The 23,989-nt window shown below is 39.0% G+C and overlaps 1 pseudogene; it reads left to right on the top strand.

Moving 5' to 3' along the window:
- Hmgb1-ps19 (high-mobility group box 1, pseudogene 19) overlaps positions 1-23,444 on the top strand; it is a 94,488-nt pseudogene extending 71,044 nt beyond the window's left edge.
- The last annotated feature ends 545 nt before the right edge of the window (positions 23,445-23,989 follow it).

The raw sequence follows: 23,989 nt of genomic DNA, 5'->3' as shown, positions 1-23,989 counted from the left end.
AAGAAATTGAAGAAGACCTTAGAAGATGGAAAGATCTCCCATGCTCATGGATTGGCAGGATCAATATAGTAAAAATGGCCATTTTACCAAAAGCAATCTACAGATTCAATGCAATCCCCATCAAAATACCAATCCAATTCTTCAAAGAGTTAGACAGAACAATTTGCAAATTCATCTGGAATAAGAAAAAACCCAGGATTGCTAAAACTATCCTCAACAATAAAAGGACTTCAGGGGGAATCACTATCCCTGAACTCAAACAGTATTACAGAGCAATAGTGATAAAAACTGCATGGTATTGGTACAGAGACAGACAGATAGACCAATGGAATAGAATTGAAGACCCAGAAATGAACCCACACACCTATGGTCACTTGATTTTTGACAAAGGAGCCAAAACCATCCAATGGAAAAAAGATAGAATTTTCACAAATGGTGCTGGTTCAACTGGAGGTCAACATGTAGAAGAATGCAGATCGATCCATGCTTATCACCCTGTACAAAGCTTAAGTCCAAGTGGATCAAGGACCTCCACATCAAAGCAGACACACTCAAACTAATAGAAGAAAAACTAGGGAAGCATCTGGAACACATAGGCACTGGAAAAAATTTCCTGAACAAAACACCAATGGCTTATGCTCTAAGATCAAGAATCAACAAATGGGATCTCATAAAACTGCAAAGCTTCTGTAAGGCAAAGGACACTGTGGTTAGGACAAAACGGCAACCAACAGATTGGGAAAAGATCTTTACCAATCCTACAACAGATAGAGGCCTTATATCCAAAATATACAAAGAACTCAAGAAGTTAGACCGCAGGGAGACAAATAACCTTATTAAAAAATGGGGTTCAGAGCTAAACAAACAATTCCCAGCTGAGGAATGCCGATTGGCTGAGAAACACCTAAATAAATGTTCAACATCTTTAGTCATAAGGGAAATGCAAATCAAAACAACCCTGAGATTTCACCTCACACCAGTGAGAATGGCTAAGATCAAAAACTTTGGTAACAGCAAATGCTGGGGAGGATGCGGAGAAAGAGGAACACTCCTCCATTCTTGGTGGGGTTGCAGACTGGTACAACCATTCTGGAAATCAGTCTGGAGGTTCCTCAGAAAATTGGACATTGAACTGCCTGAGGATCCAGCTATACCTCTCTTGGGCATATACCCAAAAGATGCCCCAACATATAAAAAAGACACGTGCTCCACTATGTTCATCGCAGCCTTATTTATAATAGCCAGAAGCTGGAAAGAACCCAGATGACCTTCATCAGAGGAATGGATACAGAAAATGTGGTACATCTACACAATGGAATATTACTCAGTTATCAAAAACAATGACTTTATGAAATTCGTAGGCAAATGTTTGGAACTGGAAAATATCATACTGAGTGAGCTAACCCAATCACAGAAAGACATACATGGTATGCACTCATTGATAAGTGGCTATTAGCCCAAATGCTTGAATTACCCTTGATGCCTAGAACACATGAAACTCAAGACGGATGATCAAAATGTGAATGCTTCACTCCTTCTTCAAAAGGGGAACAAGAATACACTTGGCAGGGAATAGGGAGGCAAAGATTAAAACAGAGACTGAAGTAACACCCATTCAGAGCCTGCCCCACATGTGGCCCATACATATACAGCCACCCAATTAGACAAGATGGATGAAGCAAAGAAGTGCAGACAGACAGGACCCGGATGTAGATCGCTCCTGAGAGACACAGCCAGAATACAGCAAATACAGAGGCGAATGACAGCAGCAAACCACTGAACTGAGAATAGGACCCCCGTTGAAGGAATCAGAGAAAAAACTGGAAGAGCTTGAAGGGGCTCGAGACCCCATATGTACAACAATGCCTAGCAACCAGAGCTTCCAGGGACCAAGCCACTACCTAAAGACTATACATGGACTGACCCTGGACTCTGACCTCATAGGTAGCAATGAATATCCTAGTGAGAGCACCAGTGGAAGGGGAAGCCCTGGGTCCTGCTAAGACTGAGCCCCCAGTGAACTAGACTGTTGGGGGGAGGGCGGCAATGGGGGGATGGTTGGGAGGGGAACACCCATAAGGAAGGGGAGGGGGGAGGGGGATGTTTGCCTCGAAACCTGGAAAGGGAATAACACACGAAATGTATATAAGAAATACTCAAGTTAATAAAAAAAGAAATGTAAATGAAGAAAATATCCAATGGAAGAAAAAGATAATAAAATAAATTCAGAAAAAAAAAAAAAACCAGATACACTGAAACTAATAGAAGAAAAAGTGGGGAAGAACTTCGAATACATGGGCACAGGGAAAATTTTCCTGAACAACTCCAATTCTCTAAGATAAAAAAAAATCAACGAATGGGACCTCATAAAATTTTAAAGCTTCTGTAAGGCAAAGGAAGCTGTCATTAGGGCAAAACAACAACCAACAGAGTGGAAAAATATCTTTACCAATCCTAAACCGAAAGAGGGCTAATATCTAATATATACAAAGAACTCAAGAAGTTCGACTCCAGAGAATCGAATAATCCTATTAAAAATGGGGTACAGAGCTAAACAAAGAATTATCAACTGAGGAATACTGAATGGCTGAGAAGCACCTAACGAAAGTTCAACATCCTTAGTCATCAGGGAAATGCAAATCAAAACACCCTGAGGTTTCACTTCACACCAGTCAGAATAGCTAAGGTCAAAAACTCAGGTGACAGTAGATGCTCGCAAGGATGTGGAAAAATAAGAACACTCCTCCATTGTTGGTGCGACTGCAAACTGGTACAACCACTCTGAAAATCTCTCAGGAGGTTCCTCCGAAAATTGGACATAGTACTTCCTGAGGACCCAGCTATACCTCTCCTGGGCATATACCCAAAAGATGCGCCAACATATAACAAGGACACATGCTCTACTATGTTCATAGCAGCCTTATTTATAACTGCCAGAAGCTGAAAAGAATCCAGATGTCCTTCATCAGAGGAATGGATACAGAAAATGTGGTACATTTACATAATGGAATACTACTCAGCTATTAAAAACAATGATTACATGAAATTCTTAAGCAAATGGATGGAACTAGAAAGTATCATCCTGATTGAGGCAACTCAGTCACAAAAGAACACACATGATATACACTCACTGATAAGCTCTGAATACCCAAGATACAATACACAGACCACATGAAGCTCAAGAAGAAGGAACACCAAAGTGTAGATGTTTCAGTCCTTCCTAGAAAGGGTGACAAAAAACTCAATGGAGAAAATAGGGAGACAAAGTGTTGAGCAGACACTGAAGGAAAGGACATCCAGAGACTGCCACACATGGGGATCCATCCCATATACAGACACCAAACCCAGACAGTATTGTAGATGCCAAGAAGTGCTTGCTGACAGGAGCCTGATATATCGGTCTCCTGAGAAGCTGTGTCATTGCATGACAAATATAGTCAGATGCTTGCAGCCAACCACTGGACTCAGCAGGGGGCCCCAATGAGCTAAAGGGTTTTGCAACTCGTGGGAGGAGAAGCCTTTGGTCCTGCCAAGGCTAGACGTTCCCCCACCCCCAGTGTAGGGGAATGTCAGGGTGGGGAGTTGGGTTGGTGGACACCCTCAGAGAAGAAGGGGAGGAGGGAATCGGATAAGAGGTTTATCGATAGGAAACCAGGAAATTTGATATGTAAATAAATAAAGTAATAAAAAGAAAACAAAACTTAAGTAGAATACTTTTCTTTAGAGATGAATGGAAAAAATAAGTGTGTGACTAGAGGCAGAATTAATATGGTAAGGCATTGTCATCCAATAGATGATGCTAAAAGCGTAAACTGTGTTGGGAGAGATGAGAAATTACCTGGTTGGGAAGTTGCCCTAGGGACACAGAGTATTCCTGCACAGTGAGGAAAATATGCAGAGAAAACAGGCACAGGTCGGGCAGTGCTGCAGTGCTTATTGGCATCTGAGAGAGTTCTTCATTGCATTTCAAGCTATCAATGCAATACAACTGTGGATGGGGACCCGCAAACACGATGCAGTGGTTAAGAGCACTTGCTGCTCTGTAACAAAGATGATGCAGTGGTTAGAGCACTCGCTGCTCTTACAGAGGAGCTAGGCTGACTTCCTAGCACCCATATGATGACACACGAGCACATCTAACTCTACCTTCAATTCCAGGGCATCCAATGCTGGCTGAGAGCACCTGGCACACTGGTGCTGTCTGTACATGCAAGCAACACACACACACACACACACACACACACACACGCACGCACTCACACTCATGAAAAGCCCGTGGATTGGAGTTATTTGAAGAAAGCTAGTAACTTAGACCGAGGATACTTTTCTCACCCACCTGGTGCTTTGTAACACGCCTTGCTCTTTTCCTGAGTCACTGTCACAGCCTTCTCATTGCTGCCCTGGCTTTGTTTTGGTGAGTTGTTGCTTAATGACAAAGAACGAAGGCACAGAGTTGTCTTTAAAAACACCACCTATCACATCTGTCTTCTGGAGCCCTTCACTGGTTTCTTCTACATTCACAAGCTCAACTAATAGCGCAGCATGCTTAACAGAACATATTCAGTCTCTGTCTCCATCCCTCTGGGTCTTCATCTAGCATATTCCCATTCCCCCTGTGTGCTGGGGGCTGGCCTCAGTGTATTCTTTTGTGTGGCTCTGTCCTGCCAGACTGGTGCCTATGGAGTATATCCCACAGACCTCTGTTTGCCTAAGCTCCGTTTTGCACATGTCTCACACATCCCTCCCTTTTCCTTGCTTTGTTGCCTTTTCGGAATATACAGACCTCGATGATAGATGGCATAATCTATTTTTACACAGAGAACAAGATTTTGTCTGTATTGAAAGAGTGAGGCTGAAGAATAGGAATCGATTAATAAAAAGGATACAGTCTCATTAACTGGCAGCACTGAGAATGCTTTTGAAATCACTGATAACATATTTAACCTCCAGGTCAGGATGCATTAAAGACAATTGAAGGGATGACGGATGATTGGGAGAGCTTTAAAGACCTTATAACAATAACAGTGAACAACCACTGAAGCCCAAATGCCTTTCAGGACAAGGGAGTACAGTTCGATTTTGGCTTTTTTCCTGGTGTATGTGTAAGGACACTGTTAAGTCGCTTCTGGTGGCTTGTCAGTTTGAGACAGTGGTACCTTCAAAGCTTTTATGGAGGTGCTGTCTCTGTTGTTATTTCTGGCTAAAATTAATTCTTCTCATATACTTAACCAATGCAGAAAGATTCAGAAAGTAATATTAGAATGCCTACATAAAAAGTATTTTCTGGGCCATGATTGGTCAGGGATTAAAGGTGATTGCTACATACCAGCCTGATGACCTGAGTTCAATCTCTGGAACCAATGGTGGAAGGAGGGAACCCGATTTTTCTGATTTGCACACATACACTGTGGTATGCTTGTACCTGAACACACACACACACACACACACACACACACACACACACACACATAAACACACAACCACCACCACCACCACCATCACCACCACCTTCACCACAACCACCATCAATGATAATGATGATGATAAATATTTAAAATTTTGAAATTAAATATCCTTTCTCACTCTTGTGTTTTTTGTATATGTGCACCGTCTTGTCTCCTTTACGCTTCAGCATGAAAATTCTGCAAAACATAAGGAATGGCACACCTAATAATAGTTTCTTAGCTTCATACACAAGCTTATACTCTGTCCATCTCAGTTTCAAGTGTAAGGGACAATTTTTTCTTAAAGATTTATTTTTATAGATATGAGTACACTGTGACTGTCTTCAGACACACCAGAAGAGTGCATCAAATCCCATTACAGATGGTTGTGAGCCACCATGTAGTTGCCAGGAATTGAACTCAGGACCTCTGGAAGAGCAGTTAGTGCTCTTAACCATTGAGCCATCTCTCCAGCCCATAAGTGACAATTTTAAGCATCACTGTTTTTTATATTTATTATATTTAAGAAAAAAATTTAAAAATTTGGCTTTGATCACATAAAAATGAGGAGCTAATGCTGCTTTTAGTGTCCACATTTCAATACACTCTTCTTTTGGCAGGGGGAAATTGAAGAGAAAAAAATCATACATGCACACACACACACACACACACACACACACACACACACACACACATACTCCTTCTTTCTTCTCTTCCTACCCATCATAGTCATAATGACAAACTTTCATTAGAAAGTTTGTAAGTTTAAAGAGTATTATTGTTGTTGTTTTATTATTATTTTATTGTATGAATATGGGTGTTTTGCTTGCATATGTGTCTGTGCAATACTTGTATGCTTGGTAAAAAGTGCATCAGCTCTCCTGGGATTACAGATGACTGTGAGACACCATGGGGGGTGGTGGCAATTGAACCCAGATCTTCTGGAAGAGCAGTCAGTACTCTTAACATCTGAGCCATCTCTCCAGCCCTGCAGTTTAGAATTTCTACAACTCTTCATATTTTGTACCAGAAGTGATTTCTGCATATTTATCCTACAGAAGCAGAAGCCTAGGTTTCATCGGATAGGGGTAAATCTTTACGAAATACTTGCTTACCACTTGTCAACACTAAATTTCTCATAAGACCATACCAGTACTTTTTAGTTTTTCTTTTTTTCTTTTTTCTTTTTTCTTTTTTTTTCGGAGCTGTACTTTTTAATTTTTTACTTATTAAAATGGCGACTTTATTATAGGAACTGAAAATTGAAATCATATTCTTCTGACAAATTACTGAGTTGTAGCTGTTAAGAGAAACTGAGCCTCAGCCAGTCGTAGGCTATGTGCAAGTAAGGAAATGTCTGTGCTCTCCACTTAAGGAAAACACTGAGCTGTAACCAAGTGACTCTTACATTGTCCCATTTCTCCATCTCTACCTTCTACCCCTCTCCCTCGCTGGGAGGAACTCTCTGGACATTTCCTGCTGAGAGCGCTTCCTCCTTCACTACTCATTTGGCTCCAGTGAACTCTGCTAAATGTAATTTGCCTTCATTTTTAACAGTTTTCTCATAAAATGTTCTACCTAAAACTTGAAAGAATATCATAAAGTTAAATGGCATGCCGCTTTTCTATGTTTAGGTTCCAGATAATATATAACTACCAATACTCAACTGTAAACCCCAAAAGACTTTGAAATAATTGAAATAATGTCATAATTTAAAAAATTAGAAATAATAAGTTGTAATTGCCTGCAAGTATATTATTTTGGAGAAAATAGGACAATGCCATTCTTAATCATAGAAATCCGCTACTCATGTAAATGAACTTGTAATTCCTTTGAAGATTTTGTTTTTGTTAATTTGATTTCCATTGCATGTCGAGATGAGGTGCTGAGAAAGATGTCAGAGACATCATTTAAGGCATAAAACCAAACCAACAGGGAGGTTTGCTTTCTTTCTTCTTTTTTTTCTAACCAAGTGGTTATTAGTCACACTGGTCCCACACTAAGTAGCACACTACAGAGAATAACATGTAGAAATAACAGACTGTAGACACAAACTCCAGTAAATCATTATCTCTTAAAAGTGCCATTAGCTCAGCGTTTGCCCTTTGACAAGGATATGACTGAAATGGTCCCTCATAGGCAATTGTCTTTTGTGTTCTGGTTTCAGAACCTTCTGGACTGTTTATCACATGTCCAGAATAAAAAGTTCTTTGACATCCAATACACAGTATGAGTAAGGGCGTTTGTGGCTGGCATATGAATTCACATTTTCACCAAGATTCCTGTTGGTTCTCAGTTGAGTCTTTGTGGTCTAGGATGTTCTAAATTATAAGTCCAGCCAATCTCCTTCTCTTTCTTTCCCCGAGAGTGAGCAGGTTGCTTAGTTTCTTCAGTGAACTGAGAGCAGCAGAAACAAGTAAATCCTTTAAGCAAAGCAACACAGACAGAAGAAAACGCTCTCCTTTCTGAGTATGATTAAAGGGCTCATGGAACAAATGCTGAGCTTTCAGAGAGCGAGCGGAGGATGCTCACTGGAAGATGCTCACTGGAAGATGCTCTTTGGAAGCAGGTACCATGTCTCATGTGTAAACAAGAACCATGTCTCATGTGCAACAGGTCCTGGGGACCTAGAAGGTGATAAAACAACAATAAATACAGTGTGGGCATGCTTGCAGGTGCAGTCTTGGAAAAGAGAGAGAAGGACAAAGAAACAGAAGCTGAAATCTAGTTTCAAACTTACTATGTATCTCAGAGGAGCCTTGAACTTGAGATGATCATCCTGCCTTAGCGTTTCAAGTGCTGGGATTGTGGAATTATAGGCATGTGCCTCTGACCTACTTGACTCCATTTGCTTTAATAATTTTTATATCCATATTGATCCATCATAAAATTATTACATTTTCATTTTATTTATTAAATTTTAAAATTATTTATCAGAATAGAGTTTGGAGTTATCTATAAGTAAGATAAAAAATAAGACTTGCAATTATAAAAAGAGAACAAGTCAAAGAAATTTTCTGTTTTATATCTGAATATTTGTCTTAATGATATTAATTTTGTTAAATGTCATTAAATAATAGTAATGTTTATAATCACTATATCTTGTATTAAGTCTCCTCAGCTCTATTTTACACCAAAACACTGAAACACACACAATTTCAAATGTATATGAACTCCGAGTTTTGAATCTTGTAGGGTAGTGGTTTGCAAATGTGGGAAGTCTGTGATTCTATTGGTTTGGAATGTTTTTTGTGCACAGTGTTTTATAAATAAGTTTCATTTAACAACAAAGACCACTCATCTATTCTTAGTCACAGTTGTACTTTATAGGATTTCTATCAAATCACCAATGATTTCCTCAAAGAAGGTATTTATTAAGAGAGAGAAGAGAAAGTATTTTAAAATCTAAAGGAATCATATACCTTCTAAAAATAATGTCTGTTTGATAATATAAGGAGGTATACATTTATTATATGAGTAATTCTACACAAAGCTGTGAGTGCTTGAAACGGATACTTTGAACACTTGGAATCAATAACAGATGATATGGAATGGGGGGCAGGTGTAGAGGTCACAATGTAGGCTACTTTAATTTGACAGGTCCCAAACTATTTGTCTTTGTTTCTGATGACCCCTGGTAACCTCTGGTGATGGGCATTCCAGAGCCTCTTTAAAATGTTTCAGAGATTAAGAACAATGATTGGATATTCATTTTATAGTTATTTTATTTTTACATTGTTATAAAACTAGGAAATATTAATTTGCTCCTTTGAAAGGCAGAGAAATGAATAAAGAAGATAAACATTCCCACTCCTAATCTTACTGCTAATTTATATAGTTAAAATGATTCCTGGGGTCAGACTTTTAAAGATTTACTTTTATTTTATTTGTTTGCATGGCGTGCGTGCAGGTGCTTGTGGAGGCCGGAAGAGGGCATTAGATCCCTGGAACTGGAATCACAAGGTGGTTGCCAGCTACCTGATGTGGATGCTGGGAACCTCACCCAACTCTACTGCAGGAGACTGCAAGATTTGTAATTGCTGAGTCCACTCTCTATCATTTCAGATCCCTTAACTCCACAGTCATGGGAAACACTGAAGATGGTGTTCTGGGCTGCTTCTCCCTCCCGAGCAGTTCCCTCTGTATTTTAATTTGCATTTTCCTCTCTTCTGGTATTATGGCTCTGTTTTCTTCCAACTCTCTAAATTCTTTGATTTTAATTGTGAAAGAACACTGTATAAATATTTTACTGGGGACGTGATTAAAATAGACTCTGTGCTTTTCCTCCGGACTGTTGTTATTCATTGGCATCGCATTGCAGTTTTCATGGTTATGCTCATTCTTCTAAACATCAGAATATGATTTAACGCATTTTATTAGGCTTTGAAAGATACTGGAAATAATTTGACAATGTAATTAAGGGAGTGCTGAACCTAAATATATCTCCATTTGAAATTCCACAGTTTGGCACAGTTTAATTTCTCAAATGAATGCCTTATACTAACCCTCTTTGAAGGCTGAGATCATGGTCTTATACAGGAGAGAAAGGCCAGAGAATATATGGTTTATTGCTCTAAAACCTGAATAAAGGGACTCATTTACACTGAGAATATTGTTGAAATTTAAAAAAATGTTCAGGAGCCTCAGGAGTGCTTCAGGGAAATTGCTAATGAGTCATTGCTCATATGTTGATTTACTTAGCAAATACTTCGTGTGACCACCACCATGCTGGCAGCACGCACAGGACACAAGTCACAATTTTCTCACATTTCGAGAGAGAAACATGTACCAGTGATTACAATATAATATGAGTAGACGCAACTGTGGAGTAGAGTCACAGGACCATTGTCTGGAGTGAGACAGAGATCATATGCAAATGGTGAAGACAAAAGGAGCTTGTGTTGAAGGAGTTGACGTGCTTCATTTCATAAAGAAAACCCAAATGTGGCTAGGCAGAAAGAACATTAAACTGCCATCTGAGTTCTCTAGTGTTTCTGTTTTCTCAATGTTGTGAATTGGGCATTAGGGGAAGCTTAATTTAGCAAAGTGAAGTGGAAATGTTTTTAATTACCTCAGCAAATAGTTCCAGGAATAATAAAATGTATTCTGCAAAGACCTTAATATGAGAACATTTGTTCCAGCAGAGAAAGAGTTAGATATTCTCGAAGAATGGCCTGCATGTATCAGAGCTATATTCACGTGTAGACGGATATAACCCAAGAAGCATAAAGCAAACAATGTGTGAGCTGCTGTGCCCCACTGCCACCTTCCCAGCAGCTTCCAGAGACTAATTAAAACTGCTTTTTATTATTTAAATGTTCCACAGAAACAGGCTTGTCACCTTTTAAAAATACTTCTGCAGAACAAAGTGCCATAATGTCACGACACAGGGACGCTGGCAGGAAAAGACAAATGGGGTTTGGCAAAGTTCTCCCACATGGATAAGTCCAGGAGGAGAAGCGGATAAATCAGGAAGGGTCAGTGCCTTGAAAGGGAACATTGTCTACTCTTGAATATTTTAGACATACAAAAATAGGGTCCTCAGGACTCCTCCTACGGTCATGATTCCTGTCTCAAAAGGGTGGGAACTGCAGGACATATGTATGCTAACTTTAAAGGAAATGCATGGTTACAAAAGAAAAATAAAAAGTACTTGTAGAAGTAGAAAAATAAATAATTATTTTATAACTGGGAGAGGATAAACATGGACTATAAACTGGTCAACAGTTAATGAATCTTGGGAAACTTACCAGTGTAATGGGAACCCAGTGTAAAACAAACTAATTTGTTTTACATTCTAAGTTTTGCATGCGAGGATATTTCTTCAAGGTATTTGCTTATGGTTTTCTTTTTAAACCATAATTCAGAAGTGATCCTAGTACTGTACACATACAGGACATTTTTCATATACAACATATTTAAAAATATTTCAGTATTGCGGTTGTTCAGTACTTAATCTCAAATTCAAACAGGCCTATGACCTCTAGTGAAATAGAAGTAGTAATTAAGTCTTCTAATAAAAAAAAAGCCAAGGACCAGATGAATTCTGAGTAGAATTCTACTAAAAAGAATTAATGTCATCAACCCTCAAATTAGTCCACAAAATAGTGAAGGAACAATTTCTAATTTTTTATGAAGTCACTATCACTTTGATATCAAAATCATACAAAAATTTAACAAAAATTATAGTCCAATACCCTTTATAAACGTAGGTGTAATAATTCTCAATAAAATAACCCAAACTCCATTCTCAATTATTTGAAAATTTAAGTAAGAGTTAATATGGGATATTTATTATAATGTTTGCTTTCTTCGATGTAGATATTCTTAAACTTGAACTATTAAGTTTAGAGGCTATATGAAATCTGTTACTTTTTATCAATAATAATATTTATGAAGAATATCTTGGATATTTTACCTTATTTTCTTCAGTTTAGTTATTAGAAAATAGTTATAGGTGTTATTCTTTATATTCAACTGTGTGTCTCATGTAGTCTAAAATGTCCAACATGATTAATAATATAATGTTATATAGTTTAATATTCATATCAAACATGGTGATTACTTTTTATTGTTTGATTTGCTGACATCTGTTCCTATCAAATGTCAACAGCTCTTCTGCTAGAAATGGATTTCATATCCATCTCCCTTGCTCCAGGTTGGGATTTTAACTTGCTTGAGCTTACACAGGTCTTGGAAATATTGTCACTGCTGTTCAATGTCTATAAAACATTGTTTCCTTGAAATCACTTACCTCTCATTATTACATTCTTTCTGGCCTCTATTCCTCAAAAATCCCTGGTCATTGAAAGGAAGGATGTGGTATAGGCATCTCATTTAGGACTGAGCACTCTGAAATCTCTTATTTTCTACATATTGACCAATTGCAGACTTGTATTATGAGAAGAAGCTTCTCAGCTTCTCTAACGGGGGTTAAAAAATAAATTGACACACCCATTCAGAGCCTGCCCCACATGTGGTCCATACATATACAACCACCAAACTAGATAAGATGGATGAAGCAAAGAAGTGCAGACCGACAGGAACCGGATGTAGATCTCTCCTGAGGGACACACCCAGAATACAGCAAATACAGAGGCGAATGCCAGCAGCAAACCACTGAACTGAGAACAGGACCCCGTTGAAGGAATCAGAGAAAGAACTGGAAGAGCTTGAAGGGGCTCGAGACCCCATATGTACAACAATGCCAAGCAACCAGAGCTTCCAGGGACTAAGCCACTACCTAAAGACTATACATGGACTGACCCTGGACTCTGACCCCATAGGTAGCAATGAATATCCTAGTAAAAGCACCAGTGGAAGGGGAAGCCCTAGGTCCTGCCAAGACTGAACCCCCCAGTGAACGTGATTGTTGGGGGGAGGGAGGCAATGGGGGGAGGATGGGGAGGGGAACACCCATATAGAAGGGGAGGGGGAGGGGGAGGGGCTAGGGGGATGTTGGCCCGGAAACCGGGAAAGGGAATAACAATCTAAATGTAAATAAGGAATACCCAAGTTAATAAAGATGGAAAAAAAAAGAAATAAATTGACTTGGGTCTCAGACTATATATATATAAATAAATAAATATATATATAAATATATATATATAAATAAATAATAAATAAATATAAATATAAATTTATTTATATATATAGTGCATTGATGTTTTGCCTGCATGTATGTCTTTGTGAGAATGTCAAATCACATGGAACTGGATTATGGACAGTTGTGAGTGGTCAGTGGCCGTGTGGGTGCTGGAAACTTGCAGGGAATTGAATGTAGATCTTCTGAAAGAACACATAGAGCTCTTAACTGCTGAGCCACCTCTCCAGAAGTCATTTTAATTCTATACTCATTTAGCAGAATAATAATATGAGTTTCCTCTAGGGCCTCTGAGCTATCTAACCACAGGGTCTTAAATTTTTTAATAGTGTCAGGTAAGGGATTCATCTCATGGAGTCAGTTTACTTTTCTAGTGTGACCCCAGTAGGTCAGTCACACTTCAGATCAGGTCCCATGCCCAAAGGTAGTAGGTCAACACAGGCTGGACGTGATGGGTTTGAATGAAATGGGAGAGCGAGACTCAAAAGTTGAGTGGGGTATATCTAAGAAAAGTTGGGGGAAGGGTGACTATGATCAATTGATAAAAGCAGTTTTTATTTTTAAATGAGTGCGGTTTTAGGCATACGATGTTTGAGATTTTCACTGGATAATCAAATAGTGTGAATAAATGAGTCTGGAAATAAACAATATTGATACACACACTCAGGATTCTCATCAACTGAATGCTGAACCAAGGAAACACAATGGATGTTAAGATGATAATGTTCTGATTCATGGGTCCATTTTTATAGTGTAAAAATACAGAAAAATAAAACCGTATTATTAGGCAAGCAAACATATGTAGCCAAACTGAAGCAAAGCAAGGAAACAGTAGTCACATAAGGTATCAGTTACTTCTAGAGAGAGGAGAGGCAGGGTGTTGAGATCTATGATCCTATGGTCTTAGGAGTCCTGGGAATCTTCTATTTATTAACTTTGCTACAGCACAGAAAGGCAGCAACATGTGAATTCACATTGAGATCATTTTCTAAGCTTTCATGTTTCTATTTTCAGTCTTTCTAAATGTTGTATTTTTGATCCAAAGATAACATTTTTTTTCTGTTGTAGAAGTATCCAGATCTTTGACATTCAATTAATAGTTTGCAGTACTGTTAGAGTTTGAGTATTTGTCCTTCCCCAAATTTTAACTGCCACCATAAAGCTCTTAAGAGATAAAACGTTAAACAGGTGATTGGGCCTCAAAAATCTCCGAATGGAAGAATATTTCGATATCTCAGGAGTGGATTCCTTATAAAAGGGTAGGCTCAGGTTCATTCTCTGTGCTCCATTCATGCTCCATTGATCTCTCTCCCATCACTCTCCTCTTCTCTTACTCCCTCCATTTTTCCCTTAACCAATCTGCAAAGTGACACCTTCTACTATAGGATGACATCATGGGCAAGCTCTTTCCAGTTGCAGACATTCTGATAATATTGGGCTTCCTAGCTGCTAGAACGCTCTCTGTCCATTGTGAATTGCTCAGTCTCAGGGTCCTTTTTCTTTTTCTTTTTCTTTTTCTTTTTCCTTCCTTTTCTTTTCTTTTCTTTTCTTTTTTAGCAGCACCAAATAAACTGACATACAGATGAGCTTAAAAAGACATGGTTGACTCTGCAGCTTCAGTACCTCACGAATCCCACTCGGTCCACTCAATAGCGCTCATTTTGTAGAGAATGCATTCAAGCGCTCCAGGAATAAGACGCGCTTTGCTAGGCTGTTTCAATTCTTGGTTTGGTTGCCAGTGGGATTTTCATTGAGCATATATGTCTATGTATGCTCATGTGGCTTAAACCTATGAATTCATTACGTCACAAAAACCTTGAAATGCATAGTAAGGACATGCTATGGAAAGCATGAGTATTCTTTAAAATAAGTAATAAAACGTTCAGTAGCTTAATAAGAAAAACTAAAAATGGGCTCAATTGTGCAAAGGTTTTATGTTTTTAGCCATCAAATCTAAGAACACATAAAAAAGATTATGTACCGTGATCAAGGAGGTTTCATCACAGAAATGGTTCAACATATGTAACTTATCACATAAGGAGATTAAAAGACAAAAACCAAATAATCATTGCATTAGATTCAAAAAAGCCTTTGACAGCATCCGGCATCATTTAATGATGAAAGTCTTGGAGATACTTGTGATATAAGGCCATACTTCAATATAATAAGCCTCAGGCCCACAGGCAGCATCATTCTCAATGGAGAGAAATGCAAAGCACTTTCACTAAAATCAGGAGTTACACAAAAATGGCTCCTCTCTTCATACCCATTAATATAGTATTTGAAGTCTTAGAGCAATAAGACAATTGGAGGCAATCAAGAGGATATGAATAGGAAAGGAAGAAGCAAAGTTTCTTTTATTGCAGATGATATGATTATTTGTAATATTTAATGATATAGAAGACCCCAAAAGACTCCACCAGGAAACATCTACAACTAATAAATACTTTCAGAAAAGCAGCATGGTAAAATTTAACACAGCAGCAGCAATAATGTAACACACACACACACACACACACACACACACACACACACACACACACAAATGACAACTATACTGAAAATGAAGTAAGGAAAACAATACCTTCACAGTCAGAAGAGCTTCACAGAAATATTGTGAGATAACTCTAACCAACAAGTGAAAGGTTTGTAAAATTAACACTATTACTACTACTACTACCACCACCACCACTACTAATAATGATAAAAATAAAACTCTAAGACACTGAAGAATGAAATAGAAGAAGATATGAGAAGATGGAGAGATTCCCTATGTTCATGGCAAAATTAATATTGTGAAATGGCCATTCTATCAAAAGCACTCTACAGAGTCATTCAATGCAATCCCTATCAAGATTATAACACAATTCTTCACAGAAACTGGGAAAAACATGTTAAACTTCTAAAACAATCCTGAACGATAAAAGAAGTCCTCAATTTCAAGTACTACAAAGCTATAGCAGAAATAATGGTAAGATATTGCCACAAAACAGACTGGTCAATGAAATAAAGTGAGGAACTGTACATATGTCCAAACGAGTATGTACACCTGATTTTGAACAAACTGGGCAAAAATACATACTGGGGAAGGATGACATCATCAGCCATTGGTGCTGGGAAAATTGGATAGTTGTATGCAAAAAAAATGAAAATAGCTCACAAAACACAGCTTCAAATGGATCAAGGACTTTAACTTAAAATCTGATGCCTTGAATTTGATAGCAGAGAAAGTAAAGATTATACTTCAATGTATTGGCACAGAAGGACTTTCTGAAACAGATCTTGATAGCACAGTCATTAAGACCAACAATTAGTAAATGAGACCTCATGAAGTTAAAATTTTCTGTACAGCAAAGGGCACTAGGATTGGAGCAAACTGAAAACAGCTATGGAATGGGAAAATATCATCATTATTTATACATTTATACATGTGATATAGGGTTAATTAAAAATACATTAAATACTTTTATTTTTTTTGAGAATACTTTATTAGTTTTTGTAATCAAACCCACGTAGATAAGACTTTACATATTTAATACAGTGCATTACCCCTGTACAAATGGAAAAAACTTAAGTTCAACATTTCTAGACCAATATGGCTGTTAATTTCTGTACAGTGCCAACTCAACACAGTAAACGGGGATACTTTTTTCCAAAGTTGACAGCACAGCTAAAGTTTCCAAAAATTCAAATTATATATCTGTATATATATATATATATTTATATTTATATAAAAAGACCAATAATAGCAGTGTGTTATGCATCAACAGCAGCAACAGCTTTTCCAGGTTCTGCAGTCATCTGAACAAAACTGTAGAGACATCCAGCACACTCCATTAAAAAAAAAAGTAAAAAAAACAAAACCCCAGAAAACTGCACAGTTCTGTTACTCTTGTGGTTCCTGGCACCATTTTTTTTTTTTAAATTAGCTTCTCAATCATCATCTGGAAAGAAAACATTCTGAGCAACATCATTAAAAACAGCTCTGATAAAGCACCGTCACTACTACGTATCATAATGTCGCGTGCCTAATGTCCGGCCAGTAAGAACGACGCGCGGCAACAGGATTCTTCTGCGAGCAAGCCTTTACTGTGTTACAGCTCTTCTTAGTGTTACAGCTCTCTTAGTGTTACAGCTCTCTTGAACAGGGACTCCGAGCAGCAAAATCGCTCGGCTTATATAGACAGCAGTATGCTAATTATCTCTCAGGGATTGGTGGGGCATGGATCACCCCACTACTTGTCCTCCAGGGATTGGCAGAGAATGAGTCACCTCATTAGCATATTAACGGTCAACTGACACCTGGTGCATAAACCGCACATGTGCAGTACCGCTGTTCACCACTAGAGGGAGCCCTACATCTCATTATCGTATGGCCGCCCTAGCAAGGGGACAAGCCTGCACATGTGCAGTAAGTTGTCGACATCCAGACAAGGCTGGATGTCGGCGCCATCTTTGTTTCGCCGCGCCGCTCTCTACATCATAAAGCAGGTACAAGCTATTTTACATCCACAGAGGTATGATACAGTACTGTCCTACATCTATAATACTAGAGGATACAATTTAAAAGGCATTATTTGAGACTTGATTCTACTTTTCCAGCAGAGGGCCCAAAGGATGGTGTGACACAGCTTTGTAAAGAAACATACTCTAGACAGGATTTCTTTCACTAGTGGCACAGTTCTAAGGATTCATTCTCTCCATGAATGTCAGCTAAAACCGTTATTAAAAAAATGAAATATCCCTAAAACAAAACCGTATAACCACCGGATTCACATGAAGATGACCTAGTGGAGACAAGCTGGACCTCACCTCACCAACAAGGTATCAAATCTGTTATGTCTAAACAGTGAGACCTCCAAGGAAGGAGATGCCAAGTAGTGCTTCAAAGCTTCGGACCACAATCAAACACAGCATCATTTTCAACAGAAGCAGAAGCCCATCCGAACATGCTCAAGGATGCTGACATCAACATTCAACCATCTGCTCACTCATCCAGGAAGAAGGGGAGATCAGCCACCACTGCACTCCATTGTGTTCAACCAAATCACCACGTCACAAAAATAGCAAGCTGCCACAACAAAAAACAAGGCTCCTCTATCCAGCACCAGACAGCATCACTTCACCTTCAAGCCCAGAAATTGCACACTTGTATATAAACCAACCGAAGATGAGGATTGAGAGTTCATCTTGGTGGATTTTTCCTTTGATGAATAGGAAGTGTCCTTCCCAATCTTTTTTTTTTGATGACTTTTAATTGAAAATTGATTTTATTTGATATTAGAATGGCTACTCCAGCTTGCTTCTTCTGACCATTTGCTTGGAAAGTTGTTTTCCAGCCTTTCACTCTGAGGTAGTGTCTGTCTTTGTCTCTGAGGTGTGTTTCCTGTAGGCAGCAGAATGCAGGGGCCTCATTGCGTATCCAGTTTGTTAATCTATGTCTTTTTATTGGGGAGTTGAGGCCATTGATGTTGAGAGATATTAAGGAATAGTGATTATTGCTTCCTGTCATATTCATATTTGGATGTGAGGTTATGTTTGTGTGCTTTTCTTCTCTTTGTTTTGTTGCCAAGACGATTAGTTTCTTGCATCTTCTAGTGTATAGCTTGCCTCCTTATGTTGGGCTTTACCCTTTATTATCCTTTGTAGTGCTGGATTTGTAGAAAGATATTGTGTAAATTTGGTTTTGTCTTGGAATATCTTGGTTTCTCCATCTATGTTAATTGAGAGTTTTGCAGGATACAGTAACCTGGGCTGGCATTTGTGTTCTCTTAGGGTCTGTATGACATCTGTCCAGGATCTTCTGGCCTTCATAGTTTCTGGCGAAAAGTCTGGTGTGATTCTGATAGGTCTGCCTTTATATGTTACTTGACCTTTTTCCCTTACTGCTTTTAATATTCTTTCTTTATTTTGTGCGTTTGGTGTTTTGACTATTATGTGACGGGAGGTGTTTCTTTTCTGGTCCAATCTATGGAGTTCTGTAGGCTTCTTGTATGCCTATGGGTATCTCTTTTTTTAGGTTAGGGAAGTTTTCTTCTATGATTTTGTTGAAGATATTTACTGGTCCTTTGAGCTGGGAGTCTTCACTCTCTTCTATACCTATTATCCTTAGGTTTGATCTTCTCATTGAGTCCTGGATTTCCTGTATGTTTTGGACCAGTAGCTTTTTCCGCTTTACATTATCTTTGACAGTTGAGTCAATGATTTCTATGGAATCTTCTGCTCCCGAGATTCTCTCTTCCATCTCTTGTATTCTGTTGGTGAAGCTTGTATCTACAGCTCCTTGTCTTTTCTTTTGATTTTCTATGTCCAGGGTTGTTTCCATGTGTTCTTTCTTGATTGCTTCTATTTCCATTTTTAATTCCTTCAACTGTTTGATTGTGTTTTCCTGGAATTCTTTCAGGGATTTTTGTGACTCCTCTCTATGGGTTTCTACTTGTTTATTTATGTTTTCCTGGAATTCTTTCAGGCATTTTTCCGATTCGTCTCTGTAGGCTTCTACTTGTTCTCTAAGGGAGTTCTCCACGTCTTTCTTGAAGTCCTCCAGCATCATGATCAAATATGATTTTGAAACTAGCTCTTGCTTTTCTGGTGTGTTTGGATATTCCATGTTTATTTTGGTGGGAGAATTGGGCTCCGATGGTGCCATGTAGTGTTGGTTTCTGTTGCTTGGGTTCCTGCGCTTGCCTCTCGCCATCAGATTATCTCTAGTGTTACTTTGTTCTGCTATTTCTGACAGTGGCTAGACTGTCCTATAACCTGTGTGTCAGGAGTGCTGTAGACCTGTTTTCCTGTTTTCTTTCAGCCAGTTATGGGGACAGAGTGTTCTGCTTTCGGGCGTGTAGTTTTTCCTATCTACAGGTCTTCAGCTGTTCCTGTGGGCCTGTGTCTTGAGTTCACCAGGCAGGTTTCTTGCAGGGGAAAAGTTGGTCCTACCTGTGGTTCCAAGGCTCAAGTTTGCTCGTGGGGTACTGCCTAAGTCCTCTCCGAGGCGGCAGCAACCGGGAAAATCTTCGCTGCTCTTTCCGGGAGCCTCCGTGCACCAGGGTTCCAGATGGCGTTTGGTGTTTTCCTCTGGCGTCTGGATGTGCGCAGAGTGTAGTCTCTTCTGGTTTCCCAGGCGTGTCTGCCTCTCTGAAGGTTCAGCTCTTCCTCCCACGGGATTTGGATGCAGAGAGCATTAAATACTTTTAATCAAGGGGAATCAAGAAAAGTTAGACGAATGGCTCAGTGGTTGAGAGATCTTGACCTCTTGCAGATGATGGTGTTTGCTACTCAGCACCTAGTACTCACAATCATGTGAAACTCAGCCAGTGTCATCTTTTGGCTTTGTGGGCTACACACATGCATATGAAGTATATACATACATTTAGGTAAACATACCAAGATATAAAATAAAAATAAATCTTTAAAACATAATAAATTATAGGCAATATTAAATGTCATAAATAAAATAAATAACATGTGAACAAAAATTTCCCCTTTCTGTATTTAAAGGACTGTAGGGGAAGACCTTGAAGAATGACTTCAAACCACTAAAAAACTATTTTGAAATTTATAATGTGAGCTCACCTTGGCTGTCCAGAGTCTAATGAGAGAATAAAAATGTCAAACAAAAAAAAAATTGATAAATTTCAACTATAGTTGTAACCTATGCAATTAAAATGCCTACAGGAGAATAAAGACCACCACCACTACCATCATCACTTATTATAAGGGAAATTTTATTGGTTAGAAATCGTGATTCCTAACATCCCTGGCTTCAAGCAGTATTACAGAGCAACAGTCATAAAAACTGTATGGTATTGGTACAGAGACAGGCAGATAGGTCAGTAGAACAGAATTGAAGACCCAGAAATGAACGCACACACCTATGGTCATTTGATCTTTGACAAAGGAGCTAAAACCACCCAATGGAAGAAAGATAGCATTTTCAACAAATGGTGCTGGTTCATCTGGAGGTCAGCATGTAGAAAAATGCAAATTGATCCATCCTTATCACTCTGTACAAAGCTTAAGTCCAAGTGGATCAAGGACCTCCACATCAAACCAGATACACTCAAACTAATAGAAGAAAAAGTGGGGAAGAATCTAGAACACATGGGCACTGTGGAAAATTTCCTGAACAAAACACCAATGGCTCATGCTCTAAGATCAAGAATAGGACAAATGGGACCTCATAAAACCACAAAGCTTCTGTAAAGCAAAGGACACTGTCATTAGGACAAACGGCAACCAACAGATTGGGACAAGATCTTTACCAATCCTACTACTGATAGAGGGCTAATGTCCAAAATATACAAAGAACTCAAGAAGTTAAACTCCAGAAAGCCAAATAACCCTATTAAAAATGGGGTACAGAGTTAAACAAATGGCCAAAAAAGCACCTAAAGAAATGTTCAACATCCTTAGTCATCTGGGAAAAGCAAATCAAAACAACCCTGAGATTCCACCTCACACCGGTCAGAATGACTAAGATCAAAAACTCAGGTGACAGCAGATGCTGGTGAGGATGTGGAGAAAGAGGAACATTCCTCCATTGTTGGTGGGATTACAAATTGGTACAACCATTCTGGAAATCAGTCTGGAGGTTCCTCAGAAAATTGGACATTGCACTACCTGAGGACCCAGCTATACCTCTCCTAAGCTTATACCCAAAAGATGCTCCAACATACAACAGAGACACATGCTCCATTATGTTCACAGCAGCCTTATTTATAATAGCCAGAAGCTGGAAAGAACTCAGATGCCCTTCAACAGAGGAATGGATTAAAAAAATGTGGTATATCTACACAATGGAGTACTACTCAGCTATCAAAAAAATGACTTCATGAAATTCATAGACAAATGGAATGAACTAGATAATATCAACCTGAGTGAGATTACTCAATCACAGAAAAGCACACATTGTATGCACTCATTGATAAGTGGATATTAGCCAAAAAGCTCGAATTACTCAAGATGCAATCCACAGAAAGCTCAAGAAGGATGACCAAAATGCAGATGCTCCCACTCTTTCTTAAAAGGGGGAAAATATCCATAGGAGGTGATATGGAAGCAAAGTTTAGAGCAGCGACCCAAGGGATGGCCATTCAGAGCCTGACCCACATGTGGCCCATATATATACAGCCACCAAAACTAGATAAGATTGATGAAGCTAAAAAATGCATGCTGAAAGGGCCCGGACATAGATGTCTCCGGAGAGACACATCCAGAGCATTTCCAATACAGAGGTCAATGTTAGCAGCAAGCCACTGAACTGAGAATAGGACCCCCTTGGGGGGAATTAGAGGAAGTCTTGAAAGAGGTGAAGGAGCTTTGAACCCCATAAAAACAACAATGCTAACCAACCAGAGCTTCCAGGGACTAAACCACTACCAAAAGAACCACTACCAAAAGACTATACATGAACTGACCCAGGGCTCCAACTGCATATGTAGCAGAGAATAGCATTGTTGGGGCACCAGTGGAACTGGAAGCCCTTGGTCCTGCCAAGGTTGGACCCTCAGTGCAGAGGAATATGGGGGGCAATAAGGGGGTGTATAGAGGGAATACCCATATGGGGGAGGGGGAGGGAAGAGAATGGGGGCTTATGGACAGGAAACTGGGAAGGGGAATAACATTTGAAATGTAAGTAAAGAAATTTATCTAATAAAAAATTTTAAAAAAAGATAAAAGTCCTCTCTCTTTGTAAAAAGAAAAAGAAAATCATGATTCCTGAAGTGATATACAATTGCCAGCTTTAATTCTCATAAACCAAATGTGGAACCGAACCCAGAAAGTGAACTCTTAAAAATAGAAAAAATGAGCCATTGCAGTACATTGAGCTCCATAGAGACAGCCAGAGTCAGCAAGCAAGAGACAGCAAGAGAGAGCAGGACAGGTACCGGGCAACTCTGTGCCTCTCGGAGGAAAATCACCTAAACATGGGCAAAGCAGATCTTAAGTCGAGAGGCAAAATGTCCTCATAAGTATTGTTTGTGCAAACTTGCCTGGAGGAGCACAAGAAGAAGCACCCAGATGCTTCTGTCAACTTCTCAGAGTTCTCCAAGAAGTGCTCAGAGAGGTGGAAGACCATGTCTGCTAAAGAAAAGGGGAAATTTGAAGATATGGCAAAGGCTGACAAGGCTCGTTATGAAAGAGAAACGAAAACCTACATCCCCACCAAAGGGGAGACCAAAAAGAAGTTCAAGGACCCCAATGCCCCCAAGAGGCCTCCTTCGGCCTTCTTCTTGTTCTGTTCTGAGTACCGCCCAAAATTCAAAGGCGAGCATCCTGGCTTATCCATTGGAACTGTTGCAAAGAAACTAGGAGACACTGTGGATGACAATCAGCTTTATGAGAAGAAGGCTTCCATGCTGAAGAGTATGAGAAGGATATCCTGCCAACAGAGCTAAAGGAAAACCTGATGCAGCAAAAATGGGGTGGTCAAGGCTGAAAAGAGCAAGAAAAAGAAGGAAGTTGAAGAAGAAGATGAACATGACGAATAAGTTGCTTCTAGCACAGTTTTTTCCTCTTGTCTATAAATCATTTAACAGCCCTGTACACAACTCACTTTTTTTAAAGAAAAAAATTGAAATGTAAAAAACAAAACAAAAACAACAACAAACAGAAATAACTTTTCAGGCTGAGGACAATAGCTAAATGCTTGTTTTACTGATTTAAGGATCTCAGTCTGGTAATTACCATCCCAATAGGGTATTTGGCAGACCACAGCAGTTTGACATGAATAAAATGGCCCTTTCTTAAGTTTATTAGCACAAGTGTAGTATGGTTACCTCATTTTCACTTTTATTAAGTCTCCAGGTTTTTCCTTCTTCACCAGTAGATTTATAGATAATATCTGTCACATTTTTAATACATACTTATAAAGTAGGGAAAGAAGAGAGAAATATGAAATGCAAATACATATGTCTTGATGCAAGCCGGAATTTTTATTTCT

The sequence above is a fragment of the Rattus norvegicus genome, chromosome 4 (assembly GCF_036323735.1).
Source record: "Rattus norvegicus strain BN/NHsdMcwi chromosome 4, GRCr8, whole genome shotgun sequence".
NCBI classification, from domain to species: domain Eukaryota; kingdom Metazoa; phylum Chordata; class Mammalia; order Rodentia; family Muridae; genus Rattus; species Rattus norvegicus.
This window is presented reverse-complemented; position numbering and strand designations above follow the sequence as displayed.